A 21,092-nucleotide genomic window follows, 5' to 3' on the forward strand; every position below is an offset into this window, starting at 1 on the left:
CTGTCTATTTATCCAGAGGGAAGATGAAAAGGAGGAATTCCTTGCCTTCTTCTCTATCAAGAGCAGCCGAGAAAGAAGATAAAATCATAAATAATGCCTCGACACTACTGATTCATGTCGTAAATGTAACTTGATAAGCCTGGAGTGTGCCACAAACACTATGTCACAGAGCTCATCAGTACACCACTCACTAATGTGTGTGGATGCAGCATGAACACAAAAGGCCATCGAGCAGAATGGGCTTGAACTACAAACCATCCATCTGATTCTGGCTGCAGGCTGCTTCTTTCTTTACTTTAAAATCGATCCTTTCCATGGCTACTTTTCTGAAATGAATTTGTTTTCTGCAGAATTCACAGTAGACTCTGTGCACCACCCTCCTGCCTCAACCCCTTTTCACTTTTTCAACCAACGGCTATGTGTGGGATTCCAGACGTCAGCAGTCAGATTCAAACCACCTTGGGGGGAAAGAACAACTCCCTGAAATTCAGCCGAGGGTTTCATTCCAGATCCACACCTCACCAGCCACAGCATGTGATGTTTTCCCACTCACCCACCTGCTCTGATTCCCCCGGCCCTCTCACTCCAGCTCCACCAAGCTCTTTCCCACCTAAGGGTCTTCATACAAGCTACTCCTTTTCTCAGCTTTCAACCATCACCCCATCTCCACCCCTTTTTGCATCACCAACTCTTGTTCATCTTTCAAGTGTCAACTCAAATATGACTTCCCTAATCCCCCAGACTGGGTCAGGTTCTCCCATTTTCTTTCATAATAACATGATCCTTCTTTCATAGCACTATGATCTTATAGTGGGGTTTTTGTCTCCCAACTCCACAAAGGCAGGGATTATGTCAGTTTTGGTCACTGCTCTTTAACCAGTATCTAGAACACTAAGAAAACACTGGGAAAAAAGTATAGAATAAAATAAATGAATATATCCATAGCAAAGCAAGCTAAACTATTCAAGAAAAGGATTTTCTAATATTGACATAAGCCTTAAAAAGCGTTTTGGAACACTTCCCCCAAAATCTCTGTTCTTTGGTTCTTATTCCTCCCAAACACCCAGATATACTTAGTTACATCAAGAAATGCTGGCAGAAATCTTATGCCACAGCCTGCTTTCTGCTTCAGTTACCTCTAATTCTGTTTTCAAATTCCAAATCAAAATCCTGTTCCCTGCTACAACTTACCACTCCAAGTACTTATACTATGTTTATTTAATTTTGCAAACCAAGGAATCAATAAAACATATTGATAACATAATTTCATTGTATCCTGCAAACAGGCCATCAGCTGATGCTTAACCAATTAATATTGAACTCTATGTATTCTCATTTGATCTAATAGTCACATACAGTATTTACATAGTCCATTATTCAGCAATAAAAAGGCCTAGAATCATTTGATCTATTTCTGACTTTTAGGTTCTAAGAAATCTTCTTTTTCCACTTTGAAATATTATCTATAAGGCCTTTCACCAAATTATACTCTGTATGCAGTATATAAAGTCCATGGCCAAAGATAAATGTTATTTTAAAAAAACCCTTCCTACTAATAGATGAGTAAACATGACCTATTACCTAGTCTGCAAATGTTTAACATTGGCAAGAAAATGCCAGAAGGTCTTAGCTTAGTGGAATTTCACCTACCTGACTTAAAGATGGGTTAATGCAATCCACCAACAGAGACATTTTAAAGTCTTCTGTATGGCATACATTTACCATCACAAAAGACAGCATAATCTGACAAACTGAACCCCCGGTAAAACCAGTGAGTGATTTGTACCCAAGCTCCTTGTGGTCATTGAAAGCAGATTTTTTTCCCCTCTGCCACTCAGCCATAGGGAAATTAAATTTCATTTGGGGTTAATGCTTACTTGATTTGATGTAGAGGAAATTTTTCTCCCCCTTCGTTCTTGCACCAAAAGAAACTACATCCCATAGAATGTTTTAGGTAGACTGTCAAGGTTATGGAGCACAATGTATATGATACACTTCTCCCTGCTACATTGTTATCAATCATTAAATTACATTGTGCCTGAACAAGAAAGCAAGAGCAAAGGGGGGAATCTGCTTTGTGCAGGGAACCACTTCTAAAATTACATTAAAAGGAACTATCCACCTGAAATGAATCATCAGATAAGCTTTGTATTTTGCACATTTCACAATGGTTAGGATGATGTAATATGGGCAATTACACACAAGCAACTAGAAACTTGTCGTCCAAAATAGCTACAGCACAGCTGAGGTTTACTCTGGGTCTGTGGTTTACAGCAAAGCAACAACCTTCCTTATGCACAAAAGCCACTACAAATTCGCAGGAAACCCTGAGCTGTATGTGGATATCATTTTAATTGTACGCACATGGATTACAACTCTATAAGCTAGAAAGGAAAAAAAAAAGAAAGATCAGCCTGTACTTAAATAAACAGAAAGTGATTGATACTCAACGGCTGACTCTGTAGGGAACAATATCTAGTCATTTAAAAAAGCAAACTAGTGTATCAGGGCTACTTACAACCTGATTAGGAAATAGTGGCACCCAGCTACCTATTGTTTTGTTGGCAGCAATGAATGAGTGAGACCATGCTTGCCATGGTTCACACTTACCATTCAGGTTAAATATATTCACTCAGAGTAAAGCCATGTTTGCCAGGTTCACACTTTTCATTCACATTAAATATTATAATAGAGAATCAAGCTTTGTTCTCCCTTCCTACCCCCACCCCCACTAACTTCCTGGCATTTCCCTGAAACTCCCAAAAGTATAAAATGGTCCCCAAGTGGCCAAAGTGGAATTGGAGCGCCTGTCCTAGGCCCTTATCTTCCTTCCCAAAAATTGAGAAAAGAGTATAAAATATCCCTCAAAAAGAGACACCAGGAACTGGTTTCCTGGGTGGAAGGAAGGCATGTCTGGCACAGAGCACAGTCCTGGGAACGTGAGCTCAAAATTTCCTCACCATGAACTGGCTATTTAAAATTCATTTGTAAGTCACTTGCATGAAAGAGAGAAGAAAAAGCAGTGGCCCTGAAACAGAGCCCAGGTCTGCGGAAGCAGCAGGTCACAGGAGAAGAAAGGCTTGGGGCAGTATTTATTGAAGTGCAAGTCACAACCCCAAGCCAGTGGCCCATGAAATTGCCATCTCCAGAGCTTCCTAGCTAATGGAGATGCCCAGCACAGAGTCACGCAGGAGAAAGGTTGAAAAATGCCAGATTAAGGCCTAAATTGATATCCACTGACTCTGGAAAGAAAATACAAGGAGATAACATCAGAGAAGGGCTTTTTGCTCTCCTGCCAGCACATCTAGCTAACTCTGATACATGTAGGACCTCCTCCAACTTCACAGTTGAACTAGAGATGAGTATCATAGTAAAGAGCAATGAGAAACCTTGAAGGAGCCGCTAATGAAAAAACTAAATATTGTCATGCAAAAGGGACTTCATGTAACTAATAGCAAAAAACGTATGCTGGGGTGGAATTTATTTGTAATAATTAAATAGAGGCAAATGGAAGTTTTCCTTAATTTCAAAATTGGATTGTGTTGCCCTCTACAGTACATGGTTAGGGACATGAGAATCTGATTGCTTCCTTCCAAATAGAGAGGTACAAACTAGATGCCTTCTTAGGCATAAAGAGATGATGATGATAATAATAGCTACTTAATATTTATGAAAGGCTTACTATGTGCCAGGTACTTGAATACTCACACTGAATGCTCACAAAAATCTATGAAGTAGGTTGTATTATTCTCATTTTCAAATGAGGAAGCTGAGGCTCAGAGAGTAACTTCCCTTAAAGTCACTGGCTAAAGACTAGCGTAGTTAGAATTCTAATAGTCTGCATCCAGAATCCAAGCTCTTTCCACTATCCTGCCTATTCTATGCCTAGATGTATAAGTCCAAGCCCTGCCTTTTTGTCTCCCCAAAAGGAACTTTTCACCCAAGTGAAAACCATGTCTAAAAAAAAAAAAGCTAGATACAAAATATAGCTGCAAAATAGCTACAAATGTCAAGAGCTCTCCTACATACTCTACCAGCTTTCCAATTAGAAAATGTAATGGGGAAAAGAGCCCCCTCAAAATAACAGCAAAACTATAAAGTAGCTGGAAATAAGGTTAACAAGAAATGTAAGGAGAACTATATAAATTTAATGATGACAATGGAATGAAACATGACTAAATGAAAAGATATCATGTTCCTATAAAAAGGTATTAAACATTATATGTACATCAGTTCTTCCTAAATTTATTTCCAATCAAAATCCCAACATAATCATTTTTAAATTTAACGTGATTCCAAAGTTTATCTGAAAAAATACAGAAAAACTAAAAGTTTTTTTTGAAAAGATAAATAAGGAGAAACAAATCCTACTATTTATTAAAATCCATTATAAAGTATCAGTGATTAAATCAGTGTGGTATTAGTACAAAAGTAGACAAACAGGTCAGTGGGAAAAAATGAACAACTCAGGTAAGTTCCTAGTATATATAAAAACTTAATATATGATGTTTTTAAGAAGCAACAGAAAGCAGTGAGGAAGGAGGAGAAATAAACAATAAATGATACAAAGTCAACCAACTAACCATCTAGAAAAATATTTTTTTACAGTCACCTCCAACCACATGCCACAATAAATTCCTAATGAATTTAAAATGTAATGAAAAAATGAATTCATAAGAATATTGGAAAATGTGATATATATATGCAGATTTGACCAACCACAGATGAAAAATATTTGAAAAAAATCCAGAAATTTCCAAAAAGCAAAGCTTGAATTTGCCACATGTTGGCAACTATTTACATAGCATTTACTTGTATTAGGTATTATAAATAACCTAGAGATGATTTAAAGTAAACGGGAGGATGTGTAGGTTATATGCAAATACTATGACATATAAAGAGACTTGAGCATCCACGGAAACAATCTCCCACAGATACTGAGGGACGACTGTATATATATAATCTCGGGGTTGGAAGACAGTTTCATAGCTTAAAAGGAACAAAAGATATCATAGACTAAAAGGGTGATATATTTTTCTATATAATGATTCCAAAACACTGTAAATAAAAAATAAGCATAAACAGAATTAAAAGTCATACAACGCACTGAAAAATGTCTTTGCAACAAATGATATAAGGGAAATTTTTTTTTTGAAAAATCAAAGAAATACAAATTTAAACTAAAATTAGATACCTATTTTCATTTATAGAACTAATAATTTTCCCTCCCATTCCTGTGCCCTATACTCTCATTTGCCATTTTCCCAACAGGTACCCATTCTAAATAATTTCCTGTTCATCGTTTCATACAATTTCATGCATATATAAAACAATAAAATATACATTTTTTCTCTCCTTTTTCACACAAATGATAGTGTGCTTACATATTTTCCTGAATCTTCCTTTTGTTAACAATATATTTAGAGATCTTTCACTATCAATACATAAAACATTCATTTTTGAAAGGGTTATATTGCTTGACATACATATTGTTTTAATTTTTGCTATATCAAATAATACATCAACGAATAATCTTGTATTTACATAATTTTGCACATGGTCTAGCATATCTATGGGATGAATACCCTAAAAACATAATTGCTGGGTCAAAATATATCATTTGCAAGTTTGAAGAATGCTGTCAAATTGTCCTCCATGGGACTGGTACCAATTTATACACCCAACAACAATGTATGAGACTGCCTGTTTCCCTATGGTTTCATCAGATTGGTGATGATATTTTATAATAATGCTTTGTGAGTACAGTGAAATGGGTTCTTTCTTATACACTGTTGGTGGGACTGTACATTGGTACTTTTCTGGGAGAAATATATATATCAAAAGTCTTAAAAATATATAAGCCTTCAGATAAAACAATTTCACCTCTAGGGAATTTATTCTAAGGAAACAATCAGAGATAACAATGAGATTTATACATAAAGATATCTATTACAGTGCTATTTATAATATGACAAAAATTTAAATAACTTAAAAGATCCACATTAAAAGTTGTTTGAGTAAAATAAATCCTGTCTATAGAACAGAATACAATTCAACCACTAAAAAAAATCTTGCTTATAAATATTTTCTACTGATATAGAAAAAAACTCTTATGATATAATGTAAAGATGGGAAAAGAAACAGAATGATCTCAACTAAAGTGATTCCAATTTTAAAACAGTAAAACCGTGGAAGTTTTTTTCATTAATTCACTAACTTTTATTGAGCATTTATTTTGTGTCAGGCACTGAACAGAAAGTTAATGGTGGTCGCCCCTGAGTGGTGGAATTATGGATGATTTTCCAATTTCCTCAAATATTTCTGTTATTTTCCGTTGTTTTCACAATGAAAATGAATTCATTTTGTAATGAGTAACTAATAAGAACAATAATAAAAAAGACACTGGGGGAATTCCCTGGCGGTCCAGTGGTTGGGACTCTGCGCCTCCACTGCAGGGGGTGTGGGTTTGATCCTTCGTCGGGGAACAAAGGTCTCACAAGCCTTGTGGCCCCAGACTACTTTTCCCCCAGAGAGCAACAGGTTTCTTAATAATTGTCAAGTGAAAGTCAGCTAGTATACTACATTCACTCAGGACATTAACAGGTGTGTCTTTAAAGATACTAACCCTTGAGATTACCATTTGTGGCAGGGGGCTTTTGTGTGTCTATATCTCCCTAGGTGGCTCAATCTCCCTCATAATGGCACTGGTAAACAAGAACTTCTCAACCACAAAGTCTAATCAATTCTGTTCTTGGGCCCTAGGCAACAACAGCCGTGGAAAGTGGAGGGTAGGGAGAACTTCAAGGTCTTTAGACCTATCCACGGCCCATAGGCAAGTTCAGAATCAGAACTTCACACACATACTAGGCAGCAGCATGTGTTTAGTAGGGCCTTCTTCAGAGCCAGTACCAAACCCCCACTGATAGGCAACCGCCAATAGGATCAGAATTCAGTAAACAAAATTCCTTGCTTTCAATCTTCTTATCACCTTCTGGAGATTTATACTCACTTTAGTGGTGATACAAATTTACATAGTATTACATTTTATTTTTTCAGCTAGAACACTCTGCTTTATCACATTAACTTCTTTCAAGTCCTGGCTTAAAATCAATTAAATATTTTAATTTCCTGGGAATTCTTTTCTAATCCAAACAACCCCATCTTCAAGCCATATGAAGGAAAAATGTGAATCTTTTTTAAGTTGCCTCATAATCGTTTCAAGCATTCTCAGTATTTCTTTAAATGAGGACTTTTTCATTAAAGATCTAAGATAGAAAAGAGGAGGGCTGGGAGGAAGGTAATGGTGTTTCCTTTTTTTTTTTTTTTTTTTTTTTTTTGGTGTTTCCTTTAATTGCCCTTAATTTTTAGTCCCTTCTTCCTGTGACCACACTCACAAAAAAGAAACAGCTATTTATTTCTATCAAATACTCCATGTTATAACATGAAAAACACAATTTGAATAGAAACTCATCTAGTTAAATGACTGCACATATAAGAAATACAGTTCTACTGAAGTCCATAGTCTCCATTCATCCAAGGGACAGACTACAGAATTAGGCCACAGATGTTTTCCCGTAGCTGGCAAACACTTCATCTACAATCAGGGTGACATTGTACAGATGACATTCTCATCTATTAACTATGGTGGTGGGTGGTGGGGGGAGCATCTGTTTGTTTGTTTGTTTGTAATGAGAATTTTCTTTACAATATCTAAATAGTTCTGATATCTACACAGGGCCACTGAATAGTCATTTTACATACTAAGTGCAGTACTGAGTATGTGAGAAGTTTACACAGCCATCATTTAAAAGGTGCCCCAATGGATACTGCGTTTTGTAGTATTTATGCTGTTTAAAGTTAGGCTACTAGATGGGGAGGCAATCAAATAAATGAGCATTTCTTTAAAAGGATTGAACTCATTCCATTTTTTTGGAACAAAAACAGTGCATTTAGTCAAGGCTGAAATTTGAAATTTTGAGTATCTCAGTGACCACCAACTCATCAACTCCCTCCTTTTTATTGTTTCAAATTGTCAGGGCTATCCTATGTCTCAGAGCCAACAAGCCCAAACATGAAATCAAATACTGAGGAGTATAAAAAAGTTCTCCTTCGAATTGGCTATTTGCTCCTGAAAAGGGCACTGAAAAATATATTTTGTGAAAACTGGCCCTTAGAAAAAGTCCACATCATTTTTATAGTATTAAAAATCTGTACGGATTAAAGTTAAATGTTACTATTTCAAAATCCCTCATTCTAAAAATAAAATTTGTGAACCAGATGTCTAACACTGGTGAAATAAGTCTACTTTTGCAAGAGTATACAGATGGGCAAAAAGAATGAAGGAGGAAAAAATATTTTTCATAGCATTATTTCTCACACTTAAAATGTAAACTGTAAAGAAAAGGGTTATTTTTAAATATAAACCTTCATACCTGTTATCATCTGAGAGAGACCTCCAAAAAAGGAAAAATAAGAAGAAAAATTCAGAAGGTATAATCTGACTGAAAAATGAAATTGAAAAGCATAATTGATCTGTCCCTCCTCATAATAACTTACAATCCTGTTTACGCCACCTCTTTGTTCCTTAATAGTTACTGTGTAATATAGTAGTTAACTTTTTTAAGTAATTGCTTTCCAATGTCAAAGATAATACATGTTCAATATAGAAAAATAGGGAAATTAGAAAAGTATATTTAAAAAGTAAAAAAAGTAAAAATCACCTGATTTCCTGAACTTGAGATAACTATTAACACTTTGGTAATTTACCTTCCAGTGTATTTTCTCTGCATATGTATTTTTAAACAACTGGAATCAATCTATACATGCTGTTTTGTTTACTTATTTTTTTCAATTAATGTATAACATGAGCATTTTCCTGTGTCACTAAATATTCCTCAAAATATTATTTTAATGGCTTCATAGTATTCTAGCAATATATGTACCATGATATATTTAGTCATTCAGATATTGATGATATTTAGGATATTTCCTATATTTTATTTCTATAAACTATGCTGAGATTGACACCCTTGAACGTAAATTTCTAAGCAAATCTAAAGTTACTTCCTTAGGATAACTTCCAGAAGAAGAAACACTGCATATCCAAGGACATTTAAATATCAACAAATTGCACCCCAAGAAAGATTATATTAATTTCAATTCTATCAATTATACTCCACGTATGATAACCACACTCTTGCCAATGCTCAGTATAATTTTTTTTAATCTTTCCTAATTTGATAAGTAAAAAATGACATCTTGCACATCAAATTATTGTCTGTGGTTCCCCTGAGGTAATGGATGGGTGAGAAGAGAGTTGTGAAGGCTTCAGTTCTATTTTGTACACTCCTGTACTGCTTGACTTTTTAATAAGTATATATAGTGTCCATAATTAAAAGTTAATAATGGCATTCCATTGCTATTATTTGGTTATTAAGATTGAAATATTTTCATATACTGGTCATTTGTATAGCTTCTTTATGAATTACCTATTTGTGTCCTTTGCATAATTTATTTATTTATTTATTTATTTATTTATTTATGGCTGCATTGGGTCTTTGTTGCTGCGCATGGGCTTTCTCTGGTTGCGATAAGTGGGGGCTACTCTTCGTTGCAGTGCGCGGGCTTCTCATTGCGGTGAAATCTCTTGTTGCGGAGCACAGGCTCTAGGCACACGGGCTTCAGTAGTTGCGGCACGCAGGCTCAGTAGTTGTGGCTTGCAGGCTCTAGAACTCAGGCTCAGTAGTTGTGGTGCAGGGGCTTAGTTGCTCCGTGGCATGTGGGATCTTCCTGGACCGGGGCTTGAACCCATGTCCCCTGCATTGGCAGGCAGGTTCTTAACCACTGCACCACCAGGGGAGTCCCATAATTTTTATATTGTAGTATTTGTCTTATTGATTTGTAAGAGCTCTTTATATTTGAAGGGCATTGCTTAAATGTCCCCTTATCCAAGATATCTTCCCTGACCTCCCTAGAGAACCTTCATTCCTGGCAGAGCATGTGCCCTTTACCATTCCTTATTTTTCTACATATCACCACCTAAGATATTATATATTTATTTGTTTATTATTTGTACCCATAAAAATATAAACTCAATGGGGACAGGGACTTTGTTTTGTTCACTGTTGTATACCCAGCACTTTGAATAGTGACAAGCACACAGTAAGCACTCTATAAATATTTGTAGAAATAATAAATATAGGTTATTTGCTATATAAATTGAAAATATTTCCTGGCTTATAGTTTATTTTTTTATTTAGCTTTTGAAATTTTGGGACATGCAGACATTTCTAAATTTTACTTAGCCAGAGCTGCTGGTATTTTTCTTTGCGTTCATTTACACTGCTTTTACGCTTCTGAAGTCCTATTCAGTTTCAAGGTTAGATGTATATTTACTTGTTTTCTTTTAATAATTGTATTATTTGAATTTTCATCTTAAAGTTTTAACTCTTTAAGCCATGTGGAATTTATTTTGACATATAGTGTGAAATTAAAACTTTTTTTCATTGTTAATCAATTACATGTCACCACTTAGTGAATAATCCTTAGTTTCCCCATTGACTTTTTAAAATGTGTTTAACATCTCATTTTGTCTCCTCAATGACAATATAAGCTATGAGGGTAGGCACTGCTTATACTTGCTCTGTATCCCTCAGAGCTGAGTACTGGCTGGTCAATAAAGGATGATCTACAAATATTTGGTGGATGGATGAATGGGTGAATATTTTCAAGCCAAAATATTTTTTTGAAAAGAAGTCTAACTAACTAAACAGTAAGTCCATTCACTAAAGTCTGGAAGTAATCCACATAGAGGGCCAGGCTTTACCTAGAATAAATGAATACCCTTTAAGATCAGGGCACAGTAACCACCACAGAAACTATATAACTCACGGGTAACAAAACACAATAACACCTGACACTGTACAGAAGGAATTGCACAGAATTGGCCCTGCCTTCAAGGAGCCCCTGAAAAATATTCTTTAGGGGGCTTAAAAGTAAAACAGAGCTTCCCAAAAGCTCCCCTAGTGACCTATCCTTCCCCTGAAATAGCAGTTTACTCTCTGATAGAAGTAGATTGTTTTGTTACAGATAGTGCCCCAAATCCTGCTAAATGCAATCCGCCAGCCTCCGACATGCATTGAGTTTAATAATTCTGGAATCAAATCTGCTTTAAAAGAAAATCTAACTCATTTTTGATTCTCAAGAAAAACCCCAAGTGCCCCCTATATATTGATTCTGTAGGGCTCAGTTAGCCTCCTATGTCCTGAAATTAAAAAATAACAACAACAACAAAAATACATGTTTTTATTGAATTCTGGCTCTTTGCTGATTATCTATATATAGCAAACAGCAAAATAAGCAAAGCCATGGTGAACTGCCTCTCATGCCAACAAATGCCACCAAAAAAATGACAATCACGGAAATATATTGTTAAGCATGAATAGTAGCTAAAAAATATTTATCTCTGTTGCAAGGTATTAAAATGAGAAAACTTTCAAAGTTGAAGCTTCAAGCAATTGCATTAGAAGTTGCATAATTTAGTTAGACTGACCTTAGAATGGAATAAAAAGCTGCTTATTTCCATAATATTGGCCTTCAAAAGTATGAAAGGTTAGATAATTTATCATGATATACAAAACAGTTCTCAAGAATACCTAACTTAAAAAGGAGGTCTTGGTGACTTACAGCTCTGTGAATTTTTCGGTAGCGTGATAATCAACATAGTTTATACTTAAGTGAATTTGTGTTCTTCTGAAAGGTCTAGCTGGCCAGGCAAGAGAAGTGTATCTCCTACTCACCCCTAGAACAAGTACAGACCAACTGAAGCAAGGTTAATGTACTCATTGCTGCCTTTATGACAGAACTCACGTTGGACAAGGAGACCCATTTGAATAGGTAGGCTACTGACTTTTGCTGTACATACAACTCACATTAGACATAGAATATCTTGCCCTCATGTAAAAGCTAAAGGGCCGTATCTATTGTGTCACCTGTCATAGCTAAGTCCCTTAGTCTCAATACCACCATTGTGGTAGCCATTGTAGCAGCCATTGTCATCATAGACTCAAACCTTAATGCAGTTATATGAAACCCTTCAAACCAATACTGCAAAGTTCAAATTACACTCAGAGCTGCAAAAGAACTTGGAGATCCCCTGACCCAGTCTCCTTATATGTTTGTTCCAGGATTGGTGCCGTTTGGCATCTGTTTGGATTTTTCAGAATTCTCAATGTCTTGGAGTCTGGTTTCCTAAGTAATAATACATTTCAATAAACTAAAGCTTCTCTTTTGTGAGGTTTTTAACTCTGTTTCACCTGTTTTGCTAGTGACCTCCTCCTCCCCTATCCCAGAATTACAGATTTCTAGATTATCTTTGGGAATACAGTGACTAGGGGTGACACACACATTAGGGATAACTGTCCCAATGGAGCTTGCTAGGCTCAAAGGGTGAGGAAAGCAAGGTATTGCAAGTGTCACACACATATTTGACTCCAAATATGACACCATGCACAGCCACAAACCTTTGCAGTTCCGGATGAACCCTTACAGTTCAGTTTTTCTCCACCTTCCATGATCACTTCTTGAGGGCGCTAGATGATCAGATGTGCAAACACCAAGTTTTACCAGTTTTATAAGATTTTGCTCTATCAGGCCCCTACATAGAGTTCGTGCAAAAGCAGTTTAACTTTCTTTCCATTTCAGGCATTTCCTTATTGTATTTCTTGCTGCAACAAAGCACACACCTTTTTCCGTTTCTAAAGAATTACCAGTAGAGGCAAAATTAGAAAGAGTGACCTAGAGATGTAAGGACACACATCCCATTAGCAGGCTCACAAGCCACACAGAAAATTGGTGTTTCATATATAGCATTTGAGAGTTGTTTCTAAAGAGCCATAACTATCATAAATTGTTTTGCAATTAAAAAATCAGGCAAAATCTCACCATGAAAAAGACATTATTTAATACTAATGCCATCATGTTCTCTCCCCTAAGGTCTTAGGAACAAATGTTGCCATTAGCATACTCCATCACTCGAAAGTCTATACTTGAGAAAATGGAAATGCACTAAATAAAGAAATGACCAGGATGGCAAGATCAGAGTCAGTGACAGTCTTCTGAGGGCAGCGTGCCTGTGTCCTCACCATGGCCTCTGTGCCTGGCAGCACAGATAAGGGAATCAATCTTCCAACAAGTCATTCAACATTACCTATAGCCAGATGCCTCTGCTTGTCCCTGCATTTCCAGAGCCCTGTATCCCTCAAGCATGTCAAGTTTCAAATATGAATGCTAGATTACAGGCATCTTTAGTTATAAAAAAAAGTTGCTTAAAGGTTAAGTCAATCCCTATGAATGCAGTCTGATCTAGTCTCCCTACTCATACATCTCACTCAGAAAAGATATGGTTTTATAGCAAAGTACCTGTACACATAGGCAGCCCAAACCAGATTTCCTTGAGCCAAGTGAATTAAAGAGGAAGACTTTAAACAGCATTATGCCCCAAAATGACAAAAAGAGAAACTGAGACTCAGAAAATCATTTCCAAGGAACTGAGATTCCCTGTAAGGTTTTCTTAAGCTAGGTTGTATGCACAGCAATGTTTATTTGGCTGCTCCCTACTCAGAGCTCTCAATTAAAAATAGTCCCCAGGATATCTGTCCCTGGGCTATATCAAATTGGGGTGCCCTGGCCTCACATTTGGGGGATCACACCCTGCTGTGATGAGGCTTATAAGCATTTCCTTAGGGAGATAACCAGCAGAGTGTCACAGTGCGGAGGGGGGCTCTGAGAAGCTAAGCTCATAGATATGTATACAATCAGGCCAGCTCAGAAAGGCTCCATCACCTCAGAGGCAGAATAAGTGGGTGAGACAAGTAGATATGTCCTCTCCTCTCCTCTCTCTCTCTCTCTGTCTCTGTCTCTGTCTCTGTCTCTCTCTCTCTCTCTCTCTCTCTCTCTCTCTCTCTCTCGCACGCACACACACACACACAATCCCCTAAAGGGAGAGTCTGGCCTCTGGATTGAACTTATCTTCCCACCAGCGTACACAGGGAATCCATTTTGTTCAGAAGAGCAAACTACACAATCTGAGATGAAGTGCCCTTCATGCTCTGGAAATCAAATTTACAAGCAAAAATTATCCAGAAAGCAGAGACTGCCAAGACCAGTGCTGGTGGCAGTGAGGGAGAGCAGCTTGCCACAGAACAGTGGCCAGATGGGTCCCGGTGGGAGAAGCTGAAAACTGGCCACCCTGGCATTCAGAGACTTAATGGAGCATCCGAAGACTATGCACATCAAGGCAGTACTTAAGCATCTGACATGAAGAAGCCCCAGTGGTAATCCATGAACACTGAGCTCAAGGAGAATGCAGGCTTCACACCAAGCTTCTTGCCTGCTTCAATCCCAAATGGTCTGCTCAAAACTCAAGATAGCTGCCCCTGACACCTGTCTGTCTGTCAATCTGTCTAACTCTCACTCTCACTTATTTTCTTTCCAAAAAGTAATTTTCTCCGTCCCCAAAGGCTGAATTTTTTTAACATCTTTATATACTACCAAAGGCTGAATTTAAAGCAAGTTTAAGAGAGCCTTCTCATTTTCCAAAGTAATTCCCAGGCTCTACTCAATCCAGGAAACCCATATTGACTTGGGGAGCTTTTAGGACCTGGGGCTGCAAAATGAGAGCCATCTCTTTCAGAAGCGAGCTCAAGAGGCTAAGACAGAATGCACCAAAAACATTCCTGATGGGTTTCTGTTCTTCCAGCTACAGACTTACAAAGAATGGATAGAGGGAGAGGAATAGGATGGGAAGAGGATAGCTGTAACCTTTAATTTTTTTAAATCTGGAGCAAATATGAAATGTTAACATTTGCTAAATCTGGGAGATATTATCTGTCTTCTCTGGACACCATGTATTTTAGATATTACATAATTACATTTTTTAATTAAGTGAGATTCAACCAGGAAGGCTAAACAGTGAGAAGTCAAGGGAATAATGAATTAGCCCATCTTTCAAAGGCTTTGTAAATCTTGCCAATGTGAGGAATTGCACTTTAAGCAAACAAGATATGTGAAAACTCCAGACTTACAAAGGAAATTGGTAAGGAGTTGATTATTCACATTACACAAGGGCTTTTTCCTTTATGAAAGAATCCACCACAGTGTTTCTATATGGAATGCCACCACTGTGGTTAACATGGGGTCTAATTTACAAAACAAACACTTTCCTGCTGCACAACTTTTCAGGAACACAACTACCGGCCAAAGGTATAGCCACAGGTCTTCTTGTGGAATCCAATCAAGTTTTCTGTTACGTGACAGAAAGCACTTGGAAACTGCAACAGAGGAACTGCTATCAATCCAAAGGGACCCAGTTTGGCCCCAAATGATGTGTGCCTGGGCGACTCATCTGCCTTCTCTGCAACTCCATTTTCATGATTATAGAGTAGAAATACTGGTCCCTTCTGACACCTCTTCCAGGAGTGCTGTGGCGCTGTGTGGTCCTAACCAGTATCCTGAAGCAAAATCCTGAATGCTGCTGAATGATGGCAAATGAGATTTCCTCATGGGAGCCCAAGTTCCTAGAGCTGGCAGAGCTGTTCTCCAGTTTCAGGCTGCAGTACTTTGCTCCTGGTTCCCTGGGGGGACATAGGAAGGCACTAGCAGCCTGGGTACACCCACTGGAAGCAGAGTGACCCTCACCATGCAGCCGCCACAAAAACCACTCCTAACTACACAACAGCCAAAGAGGAAATGTAACCTGAAGAGCACTTCCCTCTACAAACAACTGATCCTCTGGGACTTTCTCTTCAAGCCTATCAATTGTTCGAAGTAAATGAGGCTCACATTAAAGGCCAACCAGTCACACATCAAGAAATCAAGCCTCCTCTCAGTGGGGGAAAATGGCTGCTCCAGAGCCAGCCTCCCGCCTCTTATACACAGGCCTCTTGTACAAATGGCTTCATTTACCCACATCTGAGACACTTGATCCAGCCAAGCTTGGCCTCCCCTAAGCCCTAGAAACTGAGATACACATGCAGAGGGGTCAACATCTCAAACTCCAAGCAGATGCCTCAGATCCACTGCAGCACCATAACTGAAAGACTCCAGCTTTGCCAGGAGGTGGCTTCATCCTCTTTCAGTCTTCCAGTTCCGAACAAGCAATCCCCCAACCCCACTGCTTCAGCCGCAGGGCATGGTATACCAAAGCCACAGCAAAGACTAGGGCAAGGTTAGGGGAGGAGAGGTCTGCAGCTCCTCCCACCTTATAAATCTGACTGACAGAGAAAAACCAGGTAGGGTTACTGGGACCCAAAACAAGTGGTCCTCTGATAAGAGGAATTCCAAAGCCTCAGAACCCTCTATGGAAAATGTCCTGCCTCCAGTCCCCTAGCGAGAGAAATCTCAGGATCATTAGCAAGCTCTCTGGCTGAGCTCAACTTTAGTGAAGGTGTATGGGGAGAGAGGTGATCTCTAAGGTAACCAGTTAATTGCCAATAAGGAATGATAATAATAAATTAGCAAATACTAATGTAAACTAACTCAGTTCTGCAGCAGTTGCATGGAGATGACAGAGGAACAGTTTATTCTGGAACACATCTTGCAAGCGGATCCCCATGGGAAACGCACTGCTTAGACTAGATGTGAAACGGGCCAATAAGATGCAATGTAGGCAATGGGTGGCCCTAGACTGTCTCTCAGTAAGAGTGGAGCCTTTGATTTTTAAGAAAACTGGAGTGAGCTTGAAAAGATGTGGGCTGCACTGTTTTCCATTGCTTCCTTCTGCAGCCTGAGGGGTACTTTTGACCCTTAGGGATAAGACTCAGATGGTTCCAAGACCCTGTCAAAACAAGGAATAATAAAATTGCTTGCTGAGGCATTTGTTGGTTTGTTTTAATTGGAGGGGGCGATTTGTGTCATTACCTTGCTATCCTAACCAGCCTCATTGTACCTATTAATTTTCTAGTGACTTCTGAATCTGACACCTCATAGGTTTGTGGCTGCTTTTCTAGCTCCTTAGCTCAGAGTTTCACTCAAATCACTGCAAATCCCTAACTTTTAAAACTCTTTTTAGGAACCAAAGCATGCTATTTCTTTCTTATTTTTCTTCAAAGCCTAACTGATGTTTTAGTTTCATTATTTGCACTAAGATAACATGCACTGAGACTTTCGGTAGGATAATTGGAAGCATTCAATTCAGTCTGCCACATACATCCTTGTCCTGCAAACTCATCCACTGCTACCGCGCTGCTACTTATGAAACTGCTCCGTGAGTGACCATAGCAGACCACGCACACACCCTGAGGATGTCTTGTATCAAAGATGTTACAGTTTGCTAGTGAAAGAAGGAGAAATAAAAAGAGAGAGCTCAAGATGGAGTTTGAAACCAAAATTAAATCCCTATGCACTCTATGACTAGAATTCTGGAAGCTCTTGCCCACTATCACTCTCTTAGAATTGTCAGCTCTGAAACATTCAATATTTTAAAACTCAAATTAAAAAATATCTCACCAAAGAGACTGGATGTTTGGCCATTTCACCCCTCCTGAAGGCAGGAAGAGGTCCCACCCAAGTCTCCATTACCAGCAGAAGAAATGAGTTTCATTTTCTTCCTTCAACAATGACCATGGCCTGGGTGACAAAAAGGGTAATGCAGGAATGCTGATGTACAAAGGAGTAATACTTTGTAGCATACAGAGACACCCAGGAGGCGTGCCACCATTCCATAAGATTGGAAGAAAAATTATTTGCCGTACTGAGGAGTCTCTAAAAAAACTGGACTAAGTTTAGAAAAGTCTTAGCAAACTGACAAAACTACTTACTTTCTTCTCCATTATCTATGTTTTCAACCTCCTTTCCCCTCTCTTCACTCTCCCCCCACCCCATACACCCATATGCATGTGCACACACACACACATTCACTTACATATACACTAAGTCTATGGGCCAAATAAACCAGGATGCCAAAGAATGCAAATCTCACCTTCAATTTAAAATATTTAAGAGATACTTGACATCACTAATTCTACAGAAGTCTTCTGTAAACAGCAAAAGCATTCTCCACGTTCCCTCCTCAAATTTGTGTACAAAACCACAAAATCCACACAGCTGATCTCCTGACCAACATCAGAGGACAGGTAAATGAAGATAAAGAATTCCAGGCAAGATGGTCTCCATAATTCTAAAGGCTGAGTTCCAATGCAACTCACTTCTTCTGCTGGTAATAGAGACTTGGGTGGGACCTCTTCCTGCCTTCAGGAGGGGTGAAATGGTCAAACATCCAGTCTCTTCGGTGAGGCATTTTTTAATTTGAGTTTTTTAATATTGAATGTTTCGGTGCTCCATTCCCTTTGCCTTTTCCTACCTAACTGCCTTTAAAGTCACGTTCCCTTCAGTTTCTAGAGCCAACAATGTTCAAATGTGGCTAGGTCTGCACACTGATGCAAAAGTTACCCTCACATGAGCACCAAACTTGAGAGCTCAACAGTAAATCTACATATAAATGATGGCTGCACTGCCAGGGAAGGAGGAGCAGGAGAGTACTAGGCAGGCTGCAAAGTGACTCGAGGTTAGAAACCCTTTTGTGTTGCTTACAGGGAAATCATGTGGGTGATCTTAGCTCCCCAACCAGACTATGAACTCTGAAGGCAGATGCTACATCTTATATTTATTTGGGATCCCCATGGTACCTGCCACACAGCTGAGCACACAGTGGACACTCAAACAATGCTTAGTGATTTGATTTAATGCCATGGTGATAAACTTCAAAGTGTGATGCAGCGCTGTGAGGGGAGCAGTTCTCACTCCTCTGTAATGCCATTGCCAGTAAGCCCTGTAACCGACGCTGCAGCTAATGAAGGGAGTGAGTTTGTCCACAAGGTAGCCCAGCAAAGGAACCTAATGCGTAGTGACCTTTGGTCCCAGACTGGTGAGTAAGAATGCAACATGTGCTCAGTAAAGAGATGTTCTCCTGAACTGAAATGACCTGTTTACTTGTCTGTCTCCCTGTAAGCTCCCTGGGGTCAAGGATCAAGTGTTTTATTTTTGTACCCTCGGCAAGTTATACAGTGTCTGGCGTGTTCTAAGTGTGCAATAAATGCTCCTGGGTTGGGTTAATGAACAAATTTAAAAAATGGTTTAATGAAATAATATAGAGAAAAATGTACATGACATAATAAGATTTAATACAGAAATTTCCACAGAATCTTATATGTATCACATGGTCGCACTTAACACTCTGTGCTATAATTGCTTAATAACTGTTGGTTTCTTAGATGGATTTATTAATTAATTAGGAAAAATATAAAGAAAAGGTAGGAAATACATTTTGATATTATTATCCTAGTAATGGAGACTTTCCCATTGTACCTGATAATAGCATTTATCACTCCATACTGCAAATCACCTATTTGCTTATCTCCCCCATTAGAATGTGCATTGTTTGAGATCAGAGGACATCTTTTTCATTTCTCTAACACCAGAGCCTACAGCAGAACCTTACAAAGAATAGACACACAACAAATATTAGTTGAATGTATGAATCAATCATCCCTACTCCTCTACAGATTTCACTGTACCTAAGTATTCTACCTAGTCCATGTTCAAGGGCCTCTGGTATGGGAAGAAAAGGAGAAGTGTCATTTTCCCCACGCAGGACTTTGTGACAGATGCAGGTTTAAATGGCCTGATTCATGCTCTGCTGTGAGTGGGTCTCTCTCCTTTCTGAATGGGTTTGTCAGTTGAACTCTCCAGGACTGCATATTAGAAATACACAACCTCACCGTGCCTAATATATGCTGTCTTGGCCCTGACTAGCCCTAGACGCTAGGTCTGCATGACTTTGTTAAATAAGAGAGTATCTCGCTTTGTGAGTCAGAGATAGGATCAGAATTCAGACTTTCAATGGCTTTTCTAAATAACTGAAGCAATACTTTGTTTCATTTTGTCCACAGGAGAATCTCAGAAAGAACACCAAGCTCTCAAGTAAACCATGCAGACATAGTCATATATCTCTTGCCCCCTCAAAACATCCCATAGACACCAGGGCTTATGTTTCTCTACTACTTTGAATTGATTGCATAGTCACCAAGCCCTCAGGATTCAATTCTTTTGTCCATCTCCACAGGCAGCAGCAGTCAGCACCTAACCCAAAACCTTGGCATTTTTTACCTCCATTGTTTAAAAGTCCAGTATGAATACTCTAACAGCACCACTTTGTAGATCTTCTCTATACAGAACCAGCCTAAATTCCTCTTTGGTTATAAGTGCCTAGGGAGTTACACTCAGGTATGCAGGCCATTACAATAGTCACCCTCCAATTACTGTCTGGTGAAGAGATCTACGATTCAGGGGGTACCTATGTGTCAGACCCCTTACATTACATAATGTCATATTATTCCTTGGACCAACCTTGCATGACAGATGTACCCATTTTGTAGATGAGGAAACAGAGATTCAGAGGGATACCATAGCAAGACATGTCCCCCAGATTCAAAATCATGGTGTATCTGATTCCACTACATAGCACTACCTCTCCCTCTCCATTGTTGAACTCTTGGTGGTCCATGAGTAGTCCTCCAGAAAGTCTATGGTCTAGTCCCTAGTAGTATCCACTGATATTCATAATTATAACTGAGCCTACCTAGCATAATACTGGATTTTCAATAAATCCTTATTTATAGATTTATAGATTGACAATATTGGTGTCTCTGTTGCTAGAAGAAAATCATCAGTTTCTCATGAAAAGCACTGCTTTTTGGCCCCATTAATTCTGATGAGAAATATTTTTCAGGAACTAAGAGGAGCAGTCGATAAAAGTGGTCCTAAAACCCTTTGCCCTATGAAATTGATATAAATACTATGAGGCCATTTTATATGCATCCCAGCCCAGGTATGTCAGGCTGAATTATTTCTGAGGCAGGGAAGTGTCACCGAAACAGCACTCGCCAGAGTTATAGAGCCCTGCAATCTAGTCCTTCCTCTCTCTCTCTCTTGATATCCCTGCCCTGTGAGTCTGAACAAGTCCCTTAGCATCTCTGGACCTCCATTCATCATCTACTGAAGGACAACCTATTAAGATACCTGACTGTAAGGATCAA

At 38.6% G+C, this 21,092-nt stretch overlaps 1 protein-coding gene across 3 annotated transcripts in view; it reads right to left on the reverse strand.

The window, feature by feature from the left end:
• The window catches only part of PCDH19 (protocadherin 19), a 105,542-nt gene that overhangs the window by 75,759 nt on the left and 8,691 nt on the right, over positions 1-21,092 (reverse strand). The gene's annotated exons all lie outside the window — the stretch shown is intronic.

Source organism: Balaenoptera borealis (assembly GCF_965194805.1).
Source record: "Balaenoptera borealis genome assembly, chromosome: X".
In the NCBI taxonomy this organism is placed as follows: Eukaryota; Metazoa; Chordata; class Mammalia; order Artiodactyla; family Balaenopteridae; genus Balaenoptera; species Balaenoptera borealis.